Below are 16,272 nucleotides of genomic sequence, written 5' to 3' on the forward strand. Positions count from 1 at the left end.
GCCAGTCCTCTTCTGGCTGTGCCGGGTAGAGATTATAACAGAACATGGCTAAGATGTTCAAATGTTCATAAATGACCAGCATGGTCAAATAATAATAATCACAGTAGTTGTCGAGGGTGCAACAAGTCAGCACCTCAAGAGTAAATGTCAGTTGGCTTTTCATAGCCGATCATTGAGAGTATCTCTACCACTCCTGCTCTCTCTAGAGAGTTGAAAACAGCAGGTCTGGGACAGGTAGCACGTCTGGTGAACAGGTCAGGGTTCTATAGCTGCAGGCAGAACGGTTGAAACTGGAGCAGCAGCACGGCCAGGTAACTGGGGACAGCAAGGAGTCATCATGCCAGGTAGTCCTGAGGCATGGCCCTAGAGCTCATGTCCTCTGAGAGAGAGAAAGAAAGAAAGAAAGAAAGAGAGAAAGAGAGAATTAGAGAGAGCATACTTAAATTCACACAGGACACCAGATAAGACAGGAGAAATACTCCAGACATAACAGACTGACCCTAGCCCCCCGACACATAAACTACTGCAGCATAAATACTGGAGGCTGAGACAGGAGGGGTCAGGAGACACTGTGGCCCCATCCGATGATACCCCCGTACAGGGCCAAACAGGCAGGATATAACCCCACCCACTTTGCCAAAGCACAGCCCCCACACCACTAGAGGGATATCTTCAACCACCAACTTACCATCCTGAGACAAGGCAGAGTATAGCCCGCAAAGATCTCCGCCACGGCACAACCCAAGGGGGGAGCCAACCCAGACAGGAAGACCACGTCAGTGACTCAACCCACTCAAGTGATGCACCTCTCCTAGGGACGGCATGGAAGAACACCAGTAAGCCAGTGACTCAGCCCCTGAAATAGGGTTAGAGGCAGAGAATCCCAGTGGAGAGAGGGGAACCGGCCAGGCAGAGACAGCAAGGGCGGTTCGTTGCTCCAGAGCCTTTCCGTTCACACTCCCACTCCTGGGCCAGACTACACTCAATCATAGGACCTACTGAAGAGATGAGTCTTCAGTAAAGACTTAAAGGTTGAGACCGAGTCTGCGTCTCTCACATGGGTAGGCAGACCATTCCATAAAAATGGAGCTTTATAGGAGAAAGCCCTGCCTCCAGCTGTTTGCTTAGAAATTCTAGGGACAATTAGGAGGCCTGCGTCTTGTGACCGTAGCGTATGTGTAGGTATGTACGGCAGGACCAAATCGGAAAGATAGGTAGGAGCAAGCCCATGTAATGCTTTGTCGGTTAGCAGTAAAACCTTGAAATCAGCCCTTGTCTTAACAGGAAGCCAGTGTAGGGAGGCTAGCACTGGAGTAATATGATCACATTTTTTGATTCTAGTCAGGATTCTAGCAGCCGTATTTAGCACTAACTGAAATGTATTTAGTGCTTTATCCGGGTAGCCGGAAAGTAGAGCACTGCAGTAGTCCAACCTAGAAGTAACAAAAGCATGGATTAATTTTTCTGCATCATTTTTGGAAAGAAGGTTTCTGATTTTTGCAATGTTACGTAGATGGAAAAAAGCTGTCCTTGAAATAGTCTTGATATGTTCTTCAAAAGAGAGATCAGGGTCCAGAGTAACGCCGAGGTCCTTCACGGTTTTATTTGAGACGACTGTACAACCATCAAGATTAATTGTAAGATTCAACAGAAGATCTCTTTGTTTCTTGGGACCTAGAACAAGCATCTCTGTTTTGGCCGAGTTTAAAAATAGAAAGTTTGCAGCCATCCACTTCCTTATGTCTGAAACACAGGCTTCTAGCGAGGGCAATTTTGGGGCTTCACCATGTTTCATTGAAATGTACAGCTATGTGTCATCCGCATAGCAGTGAAATTTAACATTATGTTTTCGAATGACATCCCCAAGAGGTAAAATATATAGTGAAAACAATAGTGAGGAACACCGAAATTTACAGTTGATTTGTCAGAGGAACACCGAAATTTACAGTTGATTTGTCAGAGGACAAACCATTCACAGAGACAAACTGATATCTTTCCGACAGATAAGATCTAAACCAGGCCAGAACTTGTCCGTGTAGACCAATTTGGGTTTCCAATCTCTCCAAAAGAATGTGGTGATCGATGGTATCAAAAGCAGCACTAAGATCTAGGAGCACGAGGACAGATGCAGAGCGTCGGTCTGATGCCATTAAAAGGTCATTTACCACCTTCACAAGTGCAGTCTCAGTGCTATGATGGGGTCTAAAACCAGACTGAAACGTTTTGTATACATTGTTTGTCTTCAGGAAGGCAGTGAGTTGCTGCACAACAGCTTTTTTGAACATTTTTGAGAGGAATGGAAGATTCGATATAGGGCGATAGTTTTTTATATTTTCTGGGTCAAGATTTGGCTATTTCAAGAGAGGCTTTATTACTGCCACTTTTAGTGAGTTTGGTACACATCCGGTGGATAGAGAGCCGTTTATTATGTTCAACATAGGAAGGCTAAGACAACCTTTCAGTTACTGGCCCAACGCATTTAACCGTTAGGCTACCTGCTGATTATTTATTGCTGTTAGTATTTACAGTGCCTTCAGAAAGTATTCCCACTCCTTGACGTATTACACATTTTGTCTTGTTATAGTCTGAATTAAAAATGGATAAAAACATTATAATAATTCACCCATCTATACACAATACCTCATAATGACAAAGTGAAAACCTGTTTTTAGAAATTGTTGCACATTTATTGAAAATGAAATACAGAAATATATAATTTACATAAGTATTCACACCCCTGAGTCCGTACTGTGTAGAAGCACCTTTGGCAGCGATTACAGCTGTGAGTCTTTCTGGGTAAGTCTCTAAGAGATTTCCACACCTGGATTGTGCAACATTTTCCCATTATTCTTTTCAGAATTCTTGAAGCTCTGTCAAATCGGTTGTTGATCATTGCTAGACAACAATTTTCAAGTCTCGTCATAGATTTTCAAGTAGTTTTAAGTCAAAACTGTAACTTACGGATAATTATAGATAATTGTATATGTGGGGTACCGAGATGAGGTAGTCATTAAAAATCATGTTAAACTATATTATCGCACACAGCGTGAGTACATGCAACTTATAATGTGACTTGATAAACACATTTTTACTCCTGAATTTATTTAGGCTTGCCATAATAAAGGGGTTGAATACTTATTGATTCAAGACATTTCAGCTTTTCATTTTTTATACATTTGTAAAAAAAAAAAATCGAACATAATTACACTTTGACATTATGGGGTAATACATGTTTAATTCAGGCTGTAACAATACAAAATGTGGAAAAGGTCAAGGGGTGTGAATACTTTCTGAAGGCACTGTATCTATTTATCATGCTACTGGTCACTATTACTCTTGTTTACATGTATATATTACTATTAGCAGTGGCGGTTCTAGCTTGTATGGCTCCCTGGGCGAACCCCCCCTTCAGCCCCCCCAAAAAGCACCATTCTGCACTAACTGTAATTTTTATTCAGATGTTTGGAACAACACAAATAAATAATCATAACATTTAAAACTATATAAATATACAAATAGATATACAAAAATAACACTCATACATATCAAAAAGAAGTAACAAAGACAAATAGAAACAAATTTGTGTTGATTTGGCACTCGAGCATCAATACATTACCCATCCCCCAACACTGTCAACCAAGAGTCAAGACTAAACCAATTCACCTTGGTGGTGTGCAGACTGGTTTTATATTATTCTTAACGATTTCGCACAAACCAGAAAAAAATGCAACAATATGTCTGTGAAACTATATATTCACAGTATTATGAATGAATTGTGGTTTATTTGGTAGCATTTCGTGGTGTGACTGATTTTACTAATTGCATTAGTACTGTACAAAGCTAGAGGGGCGCTATTTGATAGATTTCCCCGATCCCCCTACATCGGGCTTCCTGTGGGGAGACCTGAGGTCAACCTACCCCCGCCCCCTCCCCATCTCGTACTTCTGAGTGGGAGACCTTCCCAGGCAGTAGCCTGCCTAGCTCACAAATTAGAATCAGGGCGCACACTCCGACAAGGTTCATTGACCCACAGTCCCACATGGTGACATGATATCATTGACATGACGTGCAAATGAGCGATAGAAAACCGAATGAATTAGCAAAACGATCCTCAAGGCTTCATTTTGCTTATTCATGATCAAATCTGAAGCTGGTTTTGTTTATGTTACAGCTCACTCAGGTGTCAACCTGAGTACAACAGAGTAAATGAAAATCAGGGACACTCAAATTAGTGTGATGTGTTTTGTTTGGTATGGTATGTATTAATTTGGAGAAGTCCATCATCGATTTTGTATGATGTGTTACAAATTACAATTCATATGGTATGTTCCTTATTACAATTCGTATGATATGTTACGAATTGCAATTGTTGTGGCTAACATTAGCTAGGTGGCTAATGCTAATGTTAGCTGGGTGGCTAACGTTAGCTAGGCTTGGGGTTAGGGGTTAAGGTTAGGGTTAAGGTAAGGAGTTTGGTTAAAGGATTAAGGTTAGGGTAATGGTTAGCTAACATGCTAAGTAGTTGCAAAGTAGGTCAAAAGTAGTAAGGAGTTGCAAAGTTGCTCATTAGATAAAATGCTAAAGTTGTCCATGATGAGATGTGAACACGCAACCCTGACCAATCACCCTCCCTTCTGTCTTATGTAACCATTCCAAAAGTAACATATCATACTAATTTGAGTGTTCCTGATTTTCATTTACTATGTTTTGTCTAGTCTATGAGACCAGGCTGTAGCTGTAGGGTGAACCGGTGAAGTTTCCCCGAGACACTGATTTGGGGTCAGTTTAGCATATTCCAAAGTGATGGTTAAGGTTAGAATCAGGGTAGGGGAAGCTGATCCTAGATTTGTATCTATGGGAAATTTCACCCCGGAGCGTGTCTCTTAGAGGTTGGTTCATTGCTATAGGCCTACCTGCTATGCAGCTGTGGACCAGCTCCCTGTCCACTCTCACTGCCTTGGCTAAGGGGTCAAACCTGGCCAGCCTGTGGCCCAGGTCAGAGCTCACCATCTGATGCGAAAGGTCAAAGGTAATTGGAAGACAAGAGATGCATACTGTATCCTCATGATGTATCAAGTAGGCCTACTAAAAGCATATTGGTCATGTTTGAGATCAACTACATTGCAGTCGGCTACTGCAGACTGACTGATCTCCAAATCACCTTGCATGATAAATAGTTTCTCATTATTATTTTTAGAACAGTCAGTCTGCTCAGTTGGTGATCTGCGATTAATGAAGATGTATGTATGCTCTCAGAATAGGGCCATTGTCTTCCATTACGCAAATAGAGATGAGCCTGCATTCAAACCTAGTGAAATTCCCACCTTCTTAATTTGGCCCCAATCGTCTACATGGACAGAGCCCTCCCTCTCAGGGTACAGCACTAGAAGCACCACCTTCACACCTTGACTGAGAGGGAGGTGGTGAGGTGTATCCTGGGAGCTATGGAGCTCCACTACAATTGGTTGGTCCAGTCAGGACAGACAGCGATGGCGCAGGTGCTCCAGTGTGAAACATAGGAACAAGATGGACGCCCGCCGCTCCCCTCCCAGGGCCTCCGCCTCTGTAGAAGATAAATATTGTCTTAGATTAGCAATTAATTAATTAATTATTCAATTCTTTGGCAAGTCTTGGTAATGAAACTTTTGTGTACGGCTACTGGTTCCATAAAAAACTGCAGGAGTGTGTGTAATATGCACTGTATGTATGTTGTATGACCAGTAATGATCAGTATGGTCCTACTGTGTTTTAGTTTGGCCTCTTACCTTTCCCCTACCACCATGCCTCTCACCCAGCAGTGTGTGTTGCCTGCTCCGCTCAGTGCTCGCTCTGTGCAGCTGAACACAGGCAGCCCCTGCAGCAGACAGGTCCCTGCGCTCGTGAGGCTGCAGCCCCCCCTGGTGGCCCGGTGAGAGGGTTTCTAACTCCATGTCCACCACTCCCAGGGCCCATCCAGCTGTGTCCCTCACAGGGAGCACCAGTCTGTACGCCCCAAACAACACATAGTGCCCAATCTGGGAGGTGTCACCGTACTGGAACAGGTAGATCTACATTAGCCTGAACTCCTATGATCATTGTCATGTTTTGTATACGCAGCAGAAACATATCTAGTATCAGGCTAGAACTTCATGTGGACACTGGATGAGGACAATCACAGTAGTTCCATAGACTGTCATAGGCTGGTAGATCAATGTGTCACTACAGTGGTTTGACATTGCATTGCAGTACTAGCAAAGCCATACATTACAGACTAAAACAGGTCCAAGGATTTACCTGGAGAAGTGATCTGAGCGGCATAAGGAAGGAGGAGGGGAGAGCCAATGGGAGCGACTAGAACCACCCTCCATCACCATCATCTTCCTCAGAGAGTAGTCACCGCCCTGTAAATGGTGCTCATTAGCCTACTTAAAGTTGGTTTGATATCCCATTTGGTAACTTCTGTGTACCTGAACTTGTGGTTAAGCTAATGTTGGGGTGATATGTCTGTTTAAATGGTTTATTTAGTGTATGAATGCTGTGTATACAAAGTAGCCTGTATTGGATTGATGTTAGCATATTCTGTCCATCTGAAGGCTCCATCAGATAGGTGGTGATACTGTGAATGGCAGAGAGACTGCTGTGTAGCCAGAGTGAGGCACTCTCCACAATGTGCAGTGTGCTGCAGTGAGTCACCACATACTGGAGAGCTCTGCTGAATTCACTGCTCACCCCTCTGGGCAAAAATAGGATATCATTACTGATTCAAAGCCAATGAGCCATTGAATGGTGTTTTTAGGATATTTACTTCCTCATTGAATACTCCTTGAGCTTTATAGAAATATCGACCTGAATTGTATACTGCATAATACAGCCATTCTGACCAGGTCCCAGATCTGTTTGTGCTGTCTTGCTAACTCCTGTGGTCATTGTCAGCCAAATGTTGGTAAGACAGCACAAACAGATCTGGGAGCAGCAATTCCTCTCACCTGGTTGAAGTCTATCTCATGGCGTGAGAACAGGTGTGTGTCGTGTGAATCTCAGAGTGTGTCAAGACCCAGCACCCCAATAGCTCGTCCCTGCCCTCTGGGGTCCAATATGGGAATGGCGATAAACGAGCCATAACACTGTGAAGAGGTTCGAGACTTGTTAAAAATGTAGACCCCTCCGTGAACGCCCACTCTGGGCACGTGTACTGGACTACAGCGCTCTATGGCTGAGAAACTACCGCAGGGAGCAACAGTAAAAGAGATAGTCAGAGATCCTATAATGAGAGCGAGAGATGATAGCTACAATAACGGGTAACAGGGTTCTGAAAGAATTTCCTGTGCTCCCAAAAACCATAAGAAACTGTAACATTTCAGATCTGCCTATGGTTGAAACTGAAATGGCATTAGTGAGCGAGTAAGGGAGTGAGTGAGGACATAGAGGGGCTACAGGGTTAGAGGGGATGGTTTAAAGGCTAAAAAGACTTAAACCAACAAATAACACAGACGCAAGCTGCAGCTGACATGTTGCTATGGGTAAGACGGTTACACTAAAGGCTAGATTGACTGATTGACTAATTGTGTGATTGATTGGTTGATTGATGCGTTGTTGACAAGGGCAGCACTATCTCCAGACACTGACCTGACAGGGGCCTGGTGTGGCTGGGGCATCTTGTTGAGAACCAGCCGGGCATCCTCAGTAGTAGTATAGGCCACATAACGCTGCCTAGAGCCCTCTTCCTCTTCCTCCAGCAGGGCTACAGAGACACTCAACAGCTTCCCCTCCACATTCACCTCTGCATCCTGCCACACCATCCTGCCACACCATCCTGCCTGCCACACACAGTGTGGCTTAAAATCACATTTATTTTATAAAGCCATTTTTATATCAGCAGTTGTCACAAAATGCTTTACAGTAAAAAGTGGTTTACTGTGATCAGCTGGACAAACTACACAAACTGTCTTCAACAAATCCACATTCACCATAAGAGTCTAAGAATAAATTATGCAATATAGAACCAAAACGGGTTCAGTGGCATGCTTATGACCAAGAGGATCAACAAGGTTCTATATAGAACCACAACTTATTTTAAGAAGTATACATATTATACAATATCATTCTATAGTATCTATCTCAGACTGTTGACTATTGTTTTATGAATCTGTATGCTACTGGCCAGCCATTAGGTTGAAGTGAATCTACAGTAATGTTGTCATGTCTGAAATGTAAGGTGTTATTCCACTATTCTACACGTGTCAGACTCACTCTGAGCACGGCGCTAAACACGTCCCCATAAACAGGCTCCATCTGGGCTGAACCTCTTTGGGCTGCTCTCCCAATCCCCTGCAGCCAGGCCTGCCTGGTTGCCCCTCTACCCTGTCCTTGCCCCCTCGCAGCTCCACCAGGAAAGCCCTCAGTAAGGCCTGGAATTGTCCCAGAGAGAGGACAGAGCAGCTGGAGAGAGGTGGCTCACCATGCTGCCAGGTATAAACAGAGCGGGCGGGGAGGGGGGGAGGGGGGCATAAGAGAGAGAGTGTGGTTAAGGTTGAATGAAATGGACAGATAAAGTATTCACAGCACTCACAGGTGGTGGACTTAATCATCCCCCATAGCACAGCGGCTACTTCAAAAAAAATACATCATTACAACTAGATCACTGGTAGTTCTCCTTGTAATGTGGTTGTAATTATGTCATTTCAGGCAGTTTTGCTTGCTGGGGTCTACTATGTTGGTTAACCTCCACAGCCAAGTCCCCGTGACCTCTGACCTCTCTGTAAGGCCCCTTCCTCTGCTGCATCCTTGTACATACTTAGCTCTCTACCTCCTCTTTGTCCACAGCTCCTCTAAACTCGCTGTCCCAGGAGAAGAAAAGAGACAACACCTCCTGTCCTCTTTCTGCTGGCTACACTAAAGGCAACACAGTAGACTCCATTATTTGAATTCTACACAGCCCATAAGGCCTAGGTACACAGTTGGGCACAGTTTCTGTATTTCACCACTGCTTGCTAAGTTGGAGTCCACAGGATAGAAATAGTAGGCCGGGAAAAGCCCCTCAGACCACGGCTATTGTACAGTGTAGCACAATACACTAGTCATTACATTTCTATGGGCTCTCTTTGTCTCTGTAGCCAGCTTTGATGTGTCCAGCCAGGCTGTCCACCATAGCGCCACTGGATGCTATGCCCAGGAAGCTGAGCCCAAGCTGCAGGAACTGCCCTTGGCTCACTGCTTCACTTTCATAGGCCCACATTGTCCAGCATGACCCAGGATCCTCTGCTTCTCTGGAGAATAGATGGTGAACAAACAAACGACGGCTAGGATCATGATTTCAGAGATTTTTGTTCCTCGAACTGAATCAAAAGTCTCCATTGTATTCTTATGCTCTGTGTCTTGCCAAGAGTCCATCTCAAAGAGAAGAGAAACCCGCACACTGGTCTCATATCACTTATTTTATTCAAGCTTACGTGTCAGCCTCTTGCTCTGACTAAAGTGATACGAGCAAGAGCAATGGCAGGGCTTCTCTTTCCTCAAAGTTATCACATTATGTATTAGTTCCTTTTATAATGTCTATATATGAACCTCAACCAAGGAATTGAACACAATCACCTTCAGGTAGGGGACCAGACTCCATGACAACACATAGCCCCTCTATGTCCAGCGCTGGGGTGTCTGACCCTGACACCTTCATGACCTCTTCTATGTCCCCTCGTTCCTCTGGAGGTTCTGGGCTGTGTACGGCAATTTGGTGCCCCACTCAAGGCTCTCTGTGGGGGTAACCCTGTTCCCCTCTCCCCTCCTTTCTTCTCCACCCTTTATCTCAAGGCATGGAGGCTGCATGTCCCCCTGTCCAGCTTCACATGGCATACAGGTCTTCTCTGTCTTCATGGCAATAGGGCTTCAAAGGAGACCAAAGGTAATATGTTCATCTTCTTGTAACGGCCCTTGTGATTGTTGTTGTTGTTGACTACTGATTCTCCAATGAGTCCTGGCTTGTTTTCCTGGCTTGAATTTAAACATTCAAGCTGAATAATGGTAACGATGACATGTCTATGTCCTGTCAGTAAACATACGCCTTTACATTTGAAGGCAGTAAGTCAGTAATACTACAACTTGTCCACTAGATGGACTAGAGATACACGGACACATTGGGATGATGTCATTCCGTTGTAGTATATCATGTGAGTTTTATAGATATTCAGAACCATTAACTCGTGACTGTTTATCTTCAGGCCTTATGTGAACATAATTGTGTGTGTGTGTGTGTGTGTGTGTGTGTGTGTGTGTGTGTGTGTGTGTGTGTGTGTGTGTGTGTGTGTGTGTGTGTGTGTGTGAGTGTGTGTGTGTGTGTGTGTGTGTGTGTGTGTGTGTGTGTGTGTGTGTGTGTGTGTGTGTGTGTGTGTGTGTGTGTGTGTGTGTGTGTGTGTGTGTTTGTGTGTGTGTGTGTGTGTGTTTACTCACAGTTGTTAAGATCATGCATGGACTCCTGTGTGCTCTCATTCTGATCATGATAGAAACTCAAAAGAAGGAACAACACTCTATAGGTCCAGACACCCAGTCTAAACCAACAAATAGATACTTTCATCAGATCTCAAAGCACTTGGATTCTATAATGTTAAATGACATCCTCCGTCAATCCTGATGTGATTCTCTGCGATCATTTCCCCACAAGCTACAATCCGTTATGCAGTAGAAAAATGTGACGAGCTAATGGGGAATGATGTTCTGTAAACAAAGTTAATCAATGGTATTTACTGCAGTGTGTTAACGGAGGTGGTTAAGCATGGTTCAGTCAGTCACCTTAGCACAGTCACAGTGGGAAGAGGCCTGAGAGAGTGCCTCTGTCCAGTGCCTCAAATTCTCAGCACAGCCGTGTTCCCGGCTACACAGGGAGAGATGTTCCAGAAACAGCTGGAACTGCTCCTCAGAGAGCCCCGAGACATACTGACACACATACTGGGACACAGACAGACAAACAGACAAACAGATAGATTAAAATAACAGAAGAGAAATACTGAGCACTGATCGCCTATACAAATCACGAACGAGGGGGAAGATTAAAAAAAAATGTTTACATGGACAAATTGGTCTTGCTGTAGTGAGTCAGGTGTGCCAGCATCATCGGTGTTCAGGTCCCAGGCCAACTGATCATCTGAAAAAGAATCCCTCTTAAATACAGATGTAGGATCTTAATTTGATCACTCTTTGTTGTTGAGAATTTTCCTGCATTGCAGGAAATGCAGATGAGCTTCGTTATTTACATGAATTTTCTGAAAACCTTCACTAACACACAGTTATATTAACAGTATTGCACTTTTCATGTAGTCTAATTTTAGCCAGCTAATAGCCTAACCACCGCTCAAACAACATTATGGACTAAATGTTCAAATCCTGTTGCTGCAGGATTATTTTGCCTTTGTTTCTAAGTAGATTTGTTTAGGACTACGAAGAATCACTCTGCATGGCCCTGATTTAGCCCACTGCAGTGACATATTAGATCCTACACCTGTACACTGGTTCTAATGCCTGAGAATCTTCTAAATGCATCATAACCTGAACATACCTAAACTTCTGGAATGAAGGACCTCCTTGAAGCTGAGTAGAGCATTCCGCACCTGCAACATATCAAAGTGTTAGTGGGCTCAGAGACGTCAAGTACACTCTTTGCATGGAGGGTTCTACATGGAACCCAAAAGGGTTTTACCTGGAACCAAAAAGGGTTATCCTATGGGGACAGCCGAAGAACCCTTTTTTTCTAAGAGTGTATATGGATAGCGAAGAGTTTTCATTTTGAAAATGCAATTGCGAGTTTGAACAATCAGTAAAGTGAGTGGGTGGTCAGCAAAAACAGTGAGCATAGTCTACTCCAGTTGTTTGTAGGGCTTACAGGAGTGGTCTCAGAGATTTACCTGAGGCTGGCTGGTGCTCAATATTGAGGATGAAAAGTACTGAAGGTACCCCCCCCAATATAAATTACACGGATTTACTTCTATTTTTCATTTCTGTCTGATGTTCGTTGAGTGAATTGGATTAAAACACAGAACAAGATTGCTTGTCTCCTCTGTTCCATTCTGTACAGTACATCTCTAAGGTCCGCCCTGCTCCCAGTCCCTGTCACTGATCCAAACACAGAGCAGCTTTAATTAAAAGCTGGGTTCTCTGTAGTCTTATTGTCTGTCTTGACGTTAAACCCCCAAAGCTTTTATCCCCAGCATTAATCCTAATCCTTACTCTCTCCAATCCACTAATCCACACGGAGGTAGATAGACACTAGCTCAGATCAACACTGAGGTACAATGTACAAATCTGCACTGTAATGGTCTGATATACACAATGAATAGGGTCAGGACGTTTTCCTGACTACTCTGGACCCTATATGGTCAGGGAAAACTTGTGGACCTCATCATACAACGCCCTACCTTGTATTCCTCATATGTCAACCCCTCCTCCCTTTATAAGTGTGGTCTGTTCCTACCAGGTGCAGAGAGAATGTGTGGTCGGCTTGGCGCCTCCAGTCAGTGAAGTGTAGTGCCAGACACTCCCTCCGTCTCTCCACGGTACGCCTCTGGATCTCCTCTCCCCTCTGCAGCTCCACCCTGCACTGCCTCATCTGCCTCTTCAGCTCAGACAAGCTGGGACAACATAGGAAAAATGGGAATGGTTAACCAGGGGTTAAATAAGGACGTTTGTAGGGGTTCTCCAAAATGGTATGCTTTTCCCTGGACATTGAACAGATATCCATTAAATTCCCACAATATTGCTTGGTAACAATTCATTTGGATAGTCCATCTGTAGATGCTCTACAGACTATCAGTAACATTTCAAATAACTATCTACTAACCCTAACCTTAACCCTTATCCTAACCCTACACCTAACCTTAACCCTTACCCTTATTCTAAACCTAACCCTAACCTTAACCTTAGCAAGCAGTTGCTTATCAACAGATAGTTTGTTGATAGTATGACTATCTGGACTATCCAAACAAAGTGTGACCTATTGCTCTGCTGCAAGGTGATATAACTCTAGTAGAACACAGTGGAAGAACCAGTCACTTTACATCTCAATGTTGTCTTTAAAAGTACTCAGCGCTGGTGGGTTACACAGCAATTGCATATACATATTGTATTTTTTTTGGGGGGGGGGGGTCTTGTTGACAGAATACAGTAGATTACAGCCTCCATCATGGTCTTTAGAGTGCTTACTGATGAAAATGCTGTACAATCGTCTGTCTTCAATTCTCGATTCTCCCTGTTTCTGTGTGTGAGAGAGAGCGTAGCCAAATGAGGAGTACCGTGTATGTTTCAGTTGAATAACAGTGTGGCAGATTATTTGAGACATGAGAGAAATAAGGTACTACAGTACTTCTGTTCGGGTGAGAGCAGCCTTCTGGGCTGTGACAATCAATGAGCCAAGGAATGAGCATATAGGCACATGGAGGCCCAGATACACTGTACGTTCCACCATCAACAAATCTCCACCAGGATATTGCTATTCTATTGAATACAAATACCAATTTAAAGAAACAATCACGGTATGAGAATTAGGCGCATGAGTAGATTGTCACTTTCGGTTCTTATTAGGGTAGAGTAGCATCCTAACCAAGCCTGCACTGACGGAAGAGGAGCAATACGGTTGGGGGGGGGGAGATGCCATCAATCATTCTGTCTCTACTCCATATGCAATCATCTCTCCCTCTCCCCCCTCCTCTCTCTTCCTCGTCTTCACTTTGGTATTGCACCCCATCTGTGATTTCCTCTCTATCACCCTCTCTATCTCGCTCAGAGGTGATGAATATATCCCACTGGCTGCCTGGTACCTGTAGCAGTTGCAGGGTGAGCTCCAGCCCCCAGGCGGTACTGGGCAGGGGAATGAATGGAGATGAACCCTCTTCAACCTCAGCCCTCCTCCTTTCCCCTTCTTCTCCCTCAGTCTCTCCCCTCCGCTCTGCCTCTAAGGAGCTGCACCACACATGGGACCAGAGATGGTAAGACCTTCTCCAGCAGGTAAATCCTGCAAAGACAGCACATGTTCATGAATAATACATGGTGGTGCAAATTTTCTTGCTAAATGAGCTACATCAGATTGGGGAATGGGGAGATGAATGTTCTAACCTAGACTCCATGGATGCCTAGATTAGAGGCTTCTAAACAGCTTCTACCCCCAAGCCATAAGACCCCTGAACACCTAATCAAATGGCTACCCAGATGGCTACCCCCCCCCCCCCTTTACACCGCTGCTACTCTCTGTTGTTATTGTCTATGCATAGTCACTTTAATTAACTCTACCTACATGTACATACTACCTCAACTAACCGGTGGCCCCGCACATTGACTCTGTACCGGTACCCCTTGTATATAGTCTCGTTATTGTTATTTTACTGCTGCTCTTTAATTACTTGTTACTTTTATTTCTTAGTCTTGTCCATATTTTTTTTTAAACTGCATTGTTGGTTAGGGGCTCGTAAGTAAGCATTTCACTGTAAGGTCGACACCTGCTGTATTCGGCGCATGTGACTAATACAATTTGATTTGATTTGAATTCGAGCTGATTGTGCTCCATCCTGACTGAGCCAGCACTGGGTAAGAGGGTCAGTCAAGGCCCACGCCCCTTGGGTCAGCTGAGCTTTGCGGACACACTCCCTGTGGAAGTCCAGTCTGCGCCCCAGCTCTGACCCTCGGCTGGTGATCTGTCTCTCCAGAGTGCTCTCCCACCCCTCTCTGTCCTCCTGAGACCCTTCCATTTTCATCCCCCATTTCCCTGCTCAGATGGAGAGAGGATAGAGGGTCTGCTGTAAAATGTAAAAATTAGGAGAAAACTGGGGCAACGGATCTGATTGGTGGGTATCTTTGGCAGAAAGGGGAGTGGAGCTTGTAGGCTATTTTGCACTCAAATTAATTTTCTTTCAGAAAGAAGGTATTTAAGATAGGTATTTACATTTTAGAGGTTGTTGCTGATATGCATGTGCAATACAATAATTATATTCAACAACAAAAAACATAAAATTATGCCAGAATTGTGCAGAAAATGCTTGAATAACCAAGAGTAATTGATGCATAACAAACTACCCTAAGAAATATGATTAATTTATGGAAAATACACAAATAACCCCCTGACCCCCTGATATTTTCCCTTTGGCTTCTGCATCAGACTCCTTGTTTACCTTTTCCTGTTCTCCTTGTGTGAAATGGATTGGCAACATTCCAATCCTCACCTTTCTCTCCCCTTGAGTACAATTCCCAAAGAATGGTGGCAATGCAAGCAGTCAATAAACAACCCAATGGAAATTAATCTCTGCACCTCAAATCTCGATCTACCCCTGTAGCCAACAACACCCTCCCCGGTGTGTGTAGGGGTGGCGTCTGCTTGTTGCTAGGCACAGGTCTCTGTTTGATGGTCAGCAAGGGAAGGAGAAAGATCACTTGTTGTAAATGAGAGGAGGCAAAGGGAGGGAGGGAGGGAGGGAGGGGTCACAGCCACTGAAACATGACCTCATCGCTCAGCTCAGCTTCACTGCAGAGCAGTGTGTGGTTCATATGATAGATTGCCTCCCTTTTATTTTGACACTTAATTGGGAGGCCTTTTCACAATAGGGGAAAGAGAGGGGTAAGTTAAGCCTTTTTTTTACATTCAGCATCACTTTGTCAAGGGAAATATAGTATTTTTTCTAATAAATATATCTACATATATTTCAGGATGTTGTCTATCCCTGGAAATAATCAGAATTCATGTAAAAATAACAGTTTTAACAACATCGCTTGTCCAAAAAAAGTGGTCTCTTGGCACAACTTACTCCGGGTATGGAGTAAGTTGAGCATAGGGACAGGGTAAGTTGAGCCGCCTTGGGGTAAGTGGTAGATGGTGTCCTGTGACGGTGGGTGATGGTGCTGGTAGGTCAAAGTTGAATTCATGGAATGGGGGTGTGGTATATTGTATATCTTAAATGTTTGCCTACATTCAGATATAGATCTCTGTGTTCAATATCACTTACCCTTCCGTTTCTTGACCAGTTGTCTGGGACAGGGATGTTGTTTAGATATGCCAATTCATAGGCATGTTCTCTGCATTTGAGTCTACTAAGCCCGTGAAACTTTTCTGCGAGATTCTTAATATGTTTAGCAATCTCAGACTCCATGTCATCAGATACGACCTTGTGTGCCTCTGCTACTGTATTGTACCCTCTATTTCACACAGGTACGTTTGTTTTCTTTAGTGTCATTCAGTCATTTTTTCATCCCTTGCTGTTGCTTGAATGGACATCTTTCCTTCTCTCACTTCCTTGGCTGCTCTCTCAAGAACCTCAAGAGGGGCTA

The sequence above is a fragment of the Salmo trutta genome, chromosome 13 (genome assembly GCF_901001165.1).
Source record: "Salmo trutta chromosome 13, fSalTru1.1, whole genome shotgun sequence".
In the NCBI taxonomy this organism is placed as follows: Eukaryota; Metazoa; Chordata; class Actinopteri; order Salmoniformes; family Salmonidae; genus Salmo; species Salmo trutta.